Source organism: Paramormyrops kingsleyae, chromosome 11 (genome assembly GCF_048594095.1).
Source record: "Paramormyrops kingsleyae isolate MSU_618 chromosome 11, PKINGS_0.4, whole genome shotgun sequence".
In the NCBI taxonomy this organism is placed as follows: domain Eukaryota; kingdom Metazoa; phylum Chordata; class Actinopteri; order Osteoglossiformes; family Mormyridae; genus Paramormyrops; species Paramormyrops kingsleyae.
Genome location: NC_132807.1, coordinates 3,705,971 through 3,716,954, shown reverse-complemented (window position 1 = coordinate 3,716,954; position 10,984 = coordinate 3,705,971). Strand labels below are relative to the sequence as shown.

At 48.3% G+C, this 10,984-nt stretch overlaps 1 long non-coding RNA gene across 1 annotated transcript; it reads right to left on the bottom strand.

The window, feature by feature from the left end:
• Positions 1 to 5,960: 5,960 nt before the first annotated feature.
• On the bottom strand, positions 5,961 to 7,640 carry LOC111859380 (uncharacterized). Its single transcript, XR_002841812.2, has 2 exons — positions 7,392 to 7,640; positions 5,961 to 6,686 (listed from the first exon to the last, which is right to left on the bottom strand). It is a non-coding gene; the product is annotated as an uncharacterized lncRNA (long non-coding RNA).
• Between the last annotated feature and the right edge of the window lie 3,344 nt (positions 7,641 to 10,984).

Genomic DNA, 10,984 nt, shown 5'->3' with positions numbered 1-10,984 from the left:
GTTACATACGGGGCTGATACAGTATCTAGTCTTTTTCTTTTTTACTCTAGATCATTTAAACTAAATGTGCATTTAAAGTGTAATAAATACTAAATGCTTTTAACCCTCCAAGTTTTACATTCCTCTCCAGGTCTTACACTGCAAATGAAGCCTGACTGTGGTAGGATAGTGCTTTGAACAGGCTGTATGTTTGTCGCACTGGACCATTTTTTTTAATTGATAGGTATTAAGATGAAAGACGTAAGTGTGTTTGATGTCTTCGGGAATAGAGTTGCAAGCCACAAGGTGATATATCTCAGATTGTACTGGATCAAGGGACAAATCAACATGTGTTGGCTAATTAATACTGATGCTCGTCATTTTATGTTTGTAGGATGAACAATCCATTTGTAAATCAGATTATTAAGAAGAAAGACAGCAAAAAAAATGCTGGAAATATATGGCGAATATTCAGTCTCCAAAAACGAGTTGGTGTGTTTCTCTGCCAGCCCTCCGTTCGCATTGAGGGAGGAACCTCTTCAGTGGACGTGGTTTGACGACAGGTAGAGTTCCAGGTGACCGGCGTCTGTGTACGGCGGAAAACAGGGAACTTCCAGAGTCCCAGGTGGACGGCATTCCCAGGGAGCTGAGCTGGTGTTACGGTGTCCAGGGGGCCACTGCCACAAGACCTTTCTCCTTGTGACAAAACCCTGAAAGGACGTTAGTGGCCAAATCGTGGTGTGACAGGCTGTGTAATACCATTAACCAAGACGGCAAGTGATTCAAGCGCAAAAAAGACTCCTCTCTTATGGCTGGCAGATATTATAACCGGCGTGATGCGGTGCCACTGGACTGGAAGGCATTCAGCAGACATGGGGCAGGCATTTTGGGTGTCACCTATGAGTCACTGGTGCCGTCATGTCCTCAGAGACGGCGGATGGCCTGGAGGCTCTGGCCGGCGTTTCCAAATGCTTCACGCCTCGTGTCAATTTCAATCGGCATGAAAGCCCGGCTTGTACCCGGAAATCACACCAAGCATCTCTGTGATCCTCATTGCCTTTATTAATAATTATGCTATTAGACAACTTATTATGACCTGATCAGCTAGTTTTCACACCATGGCTGTCCCTCTGTCCCTGCGCATTCATGTTCATTTGATATTAATCTGTTGTGAAACTCATCTCCAATCCATATAATAGTCATTAGAGAAGTATCTTCTGCATTAAAAATGTGAGTTAAAAAAAAAGCGGAATGTAGATGTGTTGGAGACACTATAGTGAGTGTTCATCCAGAGCACTTCAGCTCTGCATGAAACCTTCTAAGACCCAGGAGGGTCCCATTTTCTCTGTAAATCCTGGGGAGGAGTTTTGTAAACAGAGCAAAAGCTGCCATGGAGCCGCAGCTGGCTGCAGGAATGGGGGGGGGGGGGGGGGGGGCTGAGCACTGGGGTGGCGAGCTCTGAGGGTTCTTGGCTCTGCTCACTTCTCCGCTGAATCAATGCATTCCGTGGGTGTCGCTGCGACAGGGCTGTCGTCCATCCACACGTCCCTCAAATGGCCCCGAGCCTCACAGCCATGTTGGAATAGATGAACAGGTGGAGTGCACAGATTCTGCCAGGCTCCCCAAGCCAGATGTGGAGGGAGGCGTCTCCTAAATAAATAACCAACCCCTACTGTGTCCGCTGTGGCTCCCTCCGACTCTATGTTTTAATATGGCCCTTTGAGCCCAAGCTTGCTTCCTCGGAGACGCAGGTCCAGATCCCGTATCCTTAATTGAGGGAAGCTACCGGGGCGATATCCTCCGCTGCCAGGCATTCTCCTGCTCCTGATTATGCCTGGTGTTTGTACTTTGGATGCTGATTTTGGTTTGGAGGTAAAATGCCAGCAAAAGCGTTTCCAAATGGTCACATGACTAATTCGAAAGTTCACGGATGAAACCTGCTTTCAAAACTTTTCCAGCTTTTGAAATTCTGCTTCCGTCGTGCTCTGCACCCAGAGACCTCTTTGTATAATAATTATTACCACATAAGTAGGCCTGCCTTACAGTGTACTGGCTACCAATATATACAGATACAGTAATTAACATTAAGTCATCAAAGAGTAACATTTTCTATTTGAGTAATAATGATTTAATGCTTTTACCCAAAGGCCGTGGACCATCTCAGACTTCTGAAGTGTTACATCTGCTCAGATATCTCTGCATTCTCCCATGAAAATGAATTACTTCCTACATCCATTGTCCCGATAGTATGTTTTTGATATGGATTGAAGGTAAGTGTTTTCACCGTTGTGGAATTTGCTCGCAGACAGTATCACGTTGTTTTCTGCCTTTGATATTTGCTCCGAGTCTGAGTCACGCATGGCCTTTTCCTCCCAGACAACGTGACACGGAGCTGCCGGACTCAGCGTGGGCCAAACCGCGGAGATCGCTGGGTTATAAATAGAGCCAATAAATGACCGTGCCGTCAGGGGCCTCTGACGGGCCACTTTGCCAAGATGCAATAAGGTAGAAGTTACAACTGAGGCAGAGCAATCAAGCGGCTGGGGATTGAAGCAGGTGCGCTGTCATTAGAGACAGCAACACGTTTTCATATGGGGGGGGGGGGGCAGCTGGGCGTATAACGGGCCAGAGAAGCATTATCAACGCAATGCTGGCAGCGTCAACACGGATAGTGACACGCTTGCTGCTGTGGATTCAGTTTGTGGAGAGCGTGAGCATGGAAGTCAACCAAAGAAGCAACCAAATAAATAAACGGCCGTGTTTTATCGCTGAACATGAGGTCCCGTCCTGCTCGGGACCTTCAGGGATATGGCCATGACACGACCCCTCCCCCCCCCCCCTCTACATGCAGCATTCTGTCACCCCAGCTGTGTGAAGATGATTCTGGAGGTTCTCCTGCTTTCCTCCCGATGCCGCCGGCTCTCGACACGATTTTCAGCTACACGCTGTATCAGGTCTGACACCATTTTCCAACAGCGGGCGGATAATCGCGCCAGAGAGGGGAGCCTGTTTGTGGGTCGCGAGGGCAGCCTGCTCACGTCTGCGCAGCCCCAGCTTGACAAAGCAGGAGCTCTTACTGCTGATGGACTTAATGAATCTGAGGAGGGAGTGAAATCCAGAGCCTGTAAATATGCACCAGATGTCTTTGAGCGTGATGCGGCACAGCTCTCAAACGAGATGAAAGGTGGCGAGGCGCACTCTGTAATGCCGGGGAGGGGGCGGGGAGCCGCGCCGGCCCCTCCCCCATCTCCATGGAGCTCTTCACACCTCTGATGACCAAAACGCTCGGCAGATGAGTCATCCTGAGAGCTCTGAGGCCCGACACACGTGAGCTCCTTCTCTAACGTCTTCTGTCACACGCGCTGGGAAGATGTCTATTTGCTCTGGTACCTGCCGGCCGATGCCTCGAGTGCCACAGCGTTAAGACCCACATACAGGCCGCTAGACCCGTGACTCCCTGTCATTCCCATGCATTCATTTTTAAATGATTCTGTAAACAATAGTAGGATTTCGTGAAAAAGCAGAACCCGCATCCAGACAGCTGCTGCTACTTCTGAAACCATTGCCCCAGCTAAACAAGAAGCACAGTTTTCCATCCACCATTTACACCTTGAGATGAATATCACTGTATATATGAAAAGTTTCACTGAAAGATGAGTCACTCATTGACTGCAGCTGTTTGGAAGCCATGTGATCCACACAGGATTAATCCATTACTAGGAGCAACATGCTGATGACTGATAAGACAAGACAGTCAGTGTAACTGTCCGGGTTTCTTTTAACAATAAGTCATGTTAGTTTGTCTGTCGGTTGTGTGTCTACCTGCTATCTGTGTGTCTGCCTGCAATCCGTGTGTCTGTCAGCTGTATGTCTGCTTGCTATCCGTATGTCTGTCAGCTGTGTGTCTGCTTGCTATCCGTGTGTCTGTCGGCTGTGTGTCTGTCGGCTGTGTGTCTGTCGGCTGTGTGTCTGCCCGCTATCCGTGTGTCTGTCGGCTGTGTGTCTGCCTGCTATCCGTGTGTCTGTCAGCTGTGTGTCTGCTTGCTATCCGTGTGTCTGTTGGCTGTGTGTCTGCCCGCTATCCGTGTGTCTGTCGGCTGTGTGTCTGTCAGCTGTGTGTCTGCCTGCAATCCGTGTGTCTGTCAGCTGTGTGTCTGCTTGCTATCCGTGTGTCTGTCGGCTGTGTGTCTGCTTGCTATCCGTGTGTCTGTCGGCTGTGTGTCTGCTTGCTATCCGTGTGTCTGTCGGCTGTGTGTCTGCCCGCTATCCGTGTGTCTGTCGGCTGTGTGTCTGCCCGCTATCCGTGTGTCTGTCGGCTGTGTGTCTGCTTGCTATCCGTGTGTCTGTCGGCTGTGTGTCTGCTTGCTATCCGTGTGTCTGTCGGTTGGGTGTCTGCCTGCTCTCTGTGTGTCTGTGTGCCTATGCAGCCTGTGGTTTGCATATGGGTTTGTGGTTTGCATGCTTGATGTCTGGTGTTTTTGTGTCTGTGTCTGTATTTATGTCCATGGCTATATAGCACAGGAATGTCCTTTAACTCTTACTTTAATTATATATTGTTTTATTTTTCTTTAATGCTTAATATTGCAGTGGCAGTAGGATTAGTTTTGCACTGCAATTTATTATTGCCATGACAGTGGGATTAGTATAGTACTGTTGTTTATTTTTGCAGTGGCAGTGGGATTAGTATAGTACTGCTGTGTATTATTTCAGCAGCAATGGCAAGATTATAACACAGTAGTTTATTATTGCAGTAGGATTGGTATAGTACTGCTTTTTATTTTTGCAGTGGGATTACCATAGTATTTCTGTTCAATATTGCAATATGATTAGTTTAGCACTGCTGTCCATTATTTCAACAGGATTAGTATAGTACTGCTGTGTATTATTGCAGTAGGATTAGTATAGTACTGCGGTTTATTATTGCAGTGAGATTAGCATAGTATTTCTGCCTTTTATTGCAGTATGATTAATATTGTATTGCTGTCCATTATTGCAGCAGGATTAGCATAGTACTGCTGTTGATTATTAGTGGTGAGCTCTCGTTGTGTCTCAGTAGCTGGTTCACGATGTGTGTAAAATGATATCACCTGGTTTTGCTAGGGGGTCACATTTGAGGCCGCTGCTAATTTTCACCTGCGAAAGGCCAGGCCATGATATTTTCAGCGGAAACCATGATTTTAATTAATGAAGGGAGTGCAGGGAGACAACAAAGCGTCAGAGACCCCCCAGAGGGCTGGCTTGCCCCCCACCCCGCCTCTCCGGGTCCTCTATAATCTGTCTTCACACACCAGCAGGTGGCGGGAGGGCGCTAAGCGCATGAGCTCTCCCCGGCGTCTGGAGGAAGTGTGTCGTTAGTGATTCTGTGTCGCCGAGTGCCCCCGCATAGTCGGTGCTCAGGCTCAAACATAACGTCTGCCTCTACTGTAACACGCCGGGAATGGAGTTCATGCGTGGCAGACGTGTTATATGCAGGCCGGACAGCCGTGCTCATGTCCGCACTGCACGCATTTCAGTCCGGTGAAGATTTGAAAAATAAATGAGGCGTTTTAAGATAAGAAATACGAAAAGTTAGGCTTGAATGCCGTTGTTAGGGTGCTGTTTTAGCGCCGCTAGCGTATAACACGGGAACTGCTTTGGCATGACATCACGTCATATTACATGCTAAAATCTTGTGAGCTGAAGCTGAAGCTTGCTGTCCAGTGGTCGCTCCTCGGAATGCACCTGATCCACAGAACTCGGCTTTTCCTTTGCTTTGCGTAGTCATGGTGACGGTCCTCCTGCTTGTGTGTTTAATTAAGAAGCCGCCTTACTTTCTCAGTGCTGTCAGAACTGTCATGGTCCAGCAGGGGGTGTCCTCTCCTATACCCAGCAATGACCCAGAAATCCTCATTACCGTTTCAGCTCTTTATAACGCAGAGTGATGCTCAGTGCATAACTACACAGTAAACATGTGCAACATAAGTGAATAAAACATGCCTGTGTGACTTCCATACTTTTATTGAAGCTTATACCTTTCTGTTTTTTGTGACACGGCAGGCTGTGATAACAGTGTCCCTCCAGTTACAGTGTCATACCAAATGAGATCAGGGTCTGTTCTCATTACACTACCTATTACCCGCAGAGAAACACGAAAACCACACAGACAGAAAACCCATTTGCAATATGAAGCCTGCCAACACCAAACTTACAAGCAAGTGTCGGACTGTCGCTTGGTAATATAGTTTCTATGGTTACGGGGAGAAGGAATTGCTGAGTTTTAATAGCCTCCAATTTAAGAAAGTCTAGATCTGCTCGTAGGGCTAACAAACAGCAAACATGGTAACAGAAGCTGGGACAGGGAGGACAGCAGGACTAAACTGGGAGCCTCTCCACTGACTCTGGTTTACAAGGTTTCCTTGAACCAGCGACTCTATGTGCAATGGAATTTGGTTCAAATAAATTATGCATTATAAATGTATTTACATTTATAATAACTATTAAATTTATGAACAGACAAGTTGACTATATGATCTGGAGGGAACAGCAATGTCCAGGGGACTCCATGTGAAGCTTGATCCAGCAGGACGGCTATACTACGTGAAGCTGTATCATAGTTATGGGAGGTGCTTCTCCATAAGAAAGAGTCACAGTGCCCCCTTCTGGCTGGAGGTAATATAGTCGTCCATATATTTCAAAGCAGGTTGGTGACTTGAGAAATTCTCAGAAGCCTAAAAGTGCAAGGTGCAGTGTATTAGCTGTAAGTGGGTCACACATTTCAGCTTAACAGATGTGTACTTACAGTTTCGGTTTTCATTTATCCTAATTAAATGGTGCATATGATAAATACAATCGCTAAGTGTTAGTGGCGACCTCTTGTGTTTGCTCATATAACTGTAGCTTTATAAACCAATAAGTACGCTGCTCATCAATAACAATATCCAAGTGACCGTATAAAATTTAGCATATTCCAGATTTTTTAAAATGTTCCATCCAACACATTTAATGTACTGAAGCAGAGTATAAATGCCACTTTATGTATTTTTATTATGCTTGTTTTTTACTATATATTTATGGTTCATTCAAATATTTTAGTTTTCTGTGTGAAGGTCAGTCGCATCCTCACACCCAGCGGATAGCTAGTCAACGAACTTATCATAGTCATAAGAATCATGCTGTTTTTCTGAGGTTAAACTCTTCAGAAAAGTAGCTCACATGACAGGCACAGTAATGTGATCTGTCACTGAGTTTCAGATCACAATTGCATTTCCAGCAAAATGTAATTAAAGAAACAATGCATTTGCAGCTAAAAGTAATTACTCACTAGGCAGGAGTTTGTGTCAACCAGAGTGAAGCCCCAAGGGGGAAATACAGTGAAAGGGTTAAACGGAGTTAGAGCATGTAAGCGTAAGTAGACAATGGCACATTTTTCACACCTTTTTAAGGGGAACTCAGAGGAGCCTCCCAGTATTTTAATGGTCCTGCAATTGTGGTCTGAAGCGGCCGTACACCGGGCCCGGGTGTCTTCACCAAACGCAGACAGCGTCAGTCGCGCGCCCTTATCAGTTCTCCGTCCAACGGATACAGCATCGTTAGCTGGGCAGGAAAAGTGATAAGGACAAGCGAAGGACCACATCACGACCCGGGGTCCTGGAAGCGGCAGGGTTCTGCAAGGAGTCCAGAGGTTCCTCGCTACACCAACCCACCACGAGCTCGCTGCGCTTCTCGGGAGGTCCGGAGCTTCATGGAACGTCGGTTGAGGAATAAACCCGGCCTAAGGTGGCAGAAGAGATGTCGCTCAGCTCATCCGACTGTGGACATGCTCTCAGAAGAAGCTGTCCAAAGGAGCCAGGCTGTTCTGTACAGCAGAGCATGGTCTAGCCATGAAGGGCCTCCCCAGACTAACCTTTCACTGTCAGCCGCCGACCAACTTTGTGGACACACCCCATTGGTGAGTTTTATCCCCCTGTGGCCCCGCCTACTCCTCATGTCACCTCCCATTGGCTCATTCTCCCCTCTCACCATTCTTTACTTTCAGAGTCTATTGATTGGAGCGCCGTTTCCACCTGAGCTGCTGGTCGCCATGGAGTCAGCCAATGAGCTGGGAGACGCCCAGTGCTGCTGGGCTTTTTCAACGGCAGGAAGCTACGAGTCACGCAGGTGTGGCTGAGCAGCGCATTCCAGCACTCGCATACCTGCGTGATCCGTCCGCTCCCGGTTCCCCTGAGGGCGGCCAGCAGCCGCCTGTGCCTCTCTCACGGGACAGGCCATCCCCGTTCACAGTGCATGGGGGGGATGGCAGGACCCCAGACATCAGCACAACACAACAGCTGCGCTACACGCTGCCCATCCCGGGGTCATTCGTTAATAAGAGGCTGCGCAGAACAGAAGCCGTTACTCGAAGCAGAAAAGCAAGTTTCTCTACAGTTTCTGCATCAACTGCCTTCACACCCTCCTTAATCTATTCTTTCTGCACAACAAAGGAGCTGAAAGAGTGTTTCATGTGCACGAATAATAAAACAACATGAAATCTGTGAGCCACACTCCTTTTTAAGTGTTTTTGAGATAAATAGGAGCTTCAGCAGAATGTCGGCACCCAAAATGCATTGGGCCACTGTAGAGTGTCCTCCTGCAGGCCCTCCATCATGCCTGTAGAGGGTGCTGGCGAGGGCGGGGCAGGGCGGATCCCAGAGGCCTGCTGCCTCCTTGCGGGTAAATGAGGACAGTGGACTGGCAGGGTTCTGCACATATGCCCCTGGCAGCCGCGAGAATGCAGGATGGCAGCATTCCGGGGTCCCATCAGCCGCTATGGAGATTACGTGCAGGCAAGCCCCAGCAGAAGAGCTCTGATTCACTGCAGCCCCAGTGACTAAGCTGACTCCCTCTACCCAGAGGGCACTGTCATCCCAAAAAGGAAGAAGACGGTTAAAAAACTGTGCCACAGAAAGAGGATCCTGGGATTCTTTGAATAACGACGTTCAAACCTCTTTGCAGGGAAGATTCCTCATCAAAGATCATTTAAAGCCAACGTGAGGACCTTCTCCCTAGAACCCTCACCTCCAGCTTCTCAGATCATTAAATTGGCTGTTTCACTCATCTACACTGGGCTGTTGGGGCTGTGGTCCCTTTGCAAACTGTATTATAGCAGAGACTCCTAGAGTCTTCTTTGGACAGCCGGGTGCTGGAAGATTTCGGGGGTGGGAGCAGAATGTTTCACATCTGAGTAGCCTTTGAGCAGGGGGGGCATCAGAAGCAGGGAGGACATTAGGGAACAAGGAACAGGGAACAAGGAACAGGGAGCAGGGAACCAGGAGCAAAGAGCAGGGAACCAGGAACAAGGATCAGGGAGGCAGGAGCAGGGAGGAGGGAACCAGATGCAGAGAGTCAAAAGCAGGGAACCAGGAGCAAAGAGCAGGGAACCAGGAACAAGGAGCAGGGAGGAGGGAGCCAGGAATAGGGAGCATGAACTGGGAGAGGAGATGATGAGACATGTCCCAGAATGCTGAGGCTCCAGGCCTACCTCAGCCGCTGTGAGAGGAGAGGACAGTCTCAGGCTGGGGGCCCCTGAGGAGGGTGGGCAGGGAGCCAGGGGTGTCAAGAGAATCAACAGGCAGGGAGCCTGGGGCAGGACATGTCAGGGGAGATAAAATCACTGGTGGGTGAGCAAAAGCACACCATACACACCCAGAAATACAGAGAAAGAGAGCACAGGCATAGAGACATACACACAAACACACTGTGCGCACACACGCAGAAATACAGAGAAATAGAGCACAGACACAGAGACATACACACAAACACACTGCGCACACACACCCAGAAATACAGTGAAAGAGAGCACAGATACAGAGACATACACACAAACACACTGCGCGCACACACCCAGAAATACAGTGAAAGAGAGCACAGATACAGAGACATACACACTAACACACTGCGCGCACACACCCAGAAATACAGTGAAAGAGAGCACAGATACAGAGACATACACATAAACACACTGCGCGCACATGCGCAGAAATACAGTGAGAGCACAGACACAGAGACATACACACTAACACACTGCGCGCACACACCCAGAAATACAGTGAAAGAGAGCACAGATACAGAGACATACACACAAACACACTGCGCGCACACACCCAGAAATACAGTGAAAGAGAGCACAGATACAGAGACATACACACTAACACACTGCGCGCACACACCCAGAAATACAGTGAAAGAGAGCACAGATACAGAGACATACACACAAACACACTGCGCGCACATGCGCAGAAATACAGTGAGAGCACAGACACAGAGACATACACACTAACACACTGCGCGCACACACCCAGAAATACAGTGAAAGAGAGCACAGATACAGAGACATACACACAAACACACTGCGCGCATACGCGCAGAAATACAGTGAAAGAGAGCACAGATACAGAGACATACACACAAACACACTGCGCGCACATGCGCAGAAATACAGTGAGAGCACAGACACAGAGACATACACACTAACACACTGCGCGCACACACCCAGAAATACAGAGAAATAGAGCACAGACACAGAGACATACACACTAACACACTGCGCGCACACACCCAGAAATACAGTGAAAGAGAGCACAGATACAGAGACATACACACAAACACACTGCGCGCACACGCGCAGAAATACAGTGAAAGAGAGCACAGATACAGAGACATACACACAAACACACTGCGCGCACATGCGCAGAAATACAGTGAGAGCACAGACACAGAGACAAACACCCTGCGCGCACATGCGCAGAAATACAGTGACAGAGAGCACAGACATAGAGACATACACACAAACAAACTGTGCGCCACACACAGAAATACAGTGAAAGAGAGCACAGACACAGAGACATACACACAAACACATTGCGCGCGCACAACCAGAAATACAGTGAAAGACAGCGCAGACACAGAGACATACACATAGACACACTGCGCGCGCACACCCAGAAATACAGTGAAAGAGAGCACAGACACAGAGACATACACACAAACA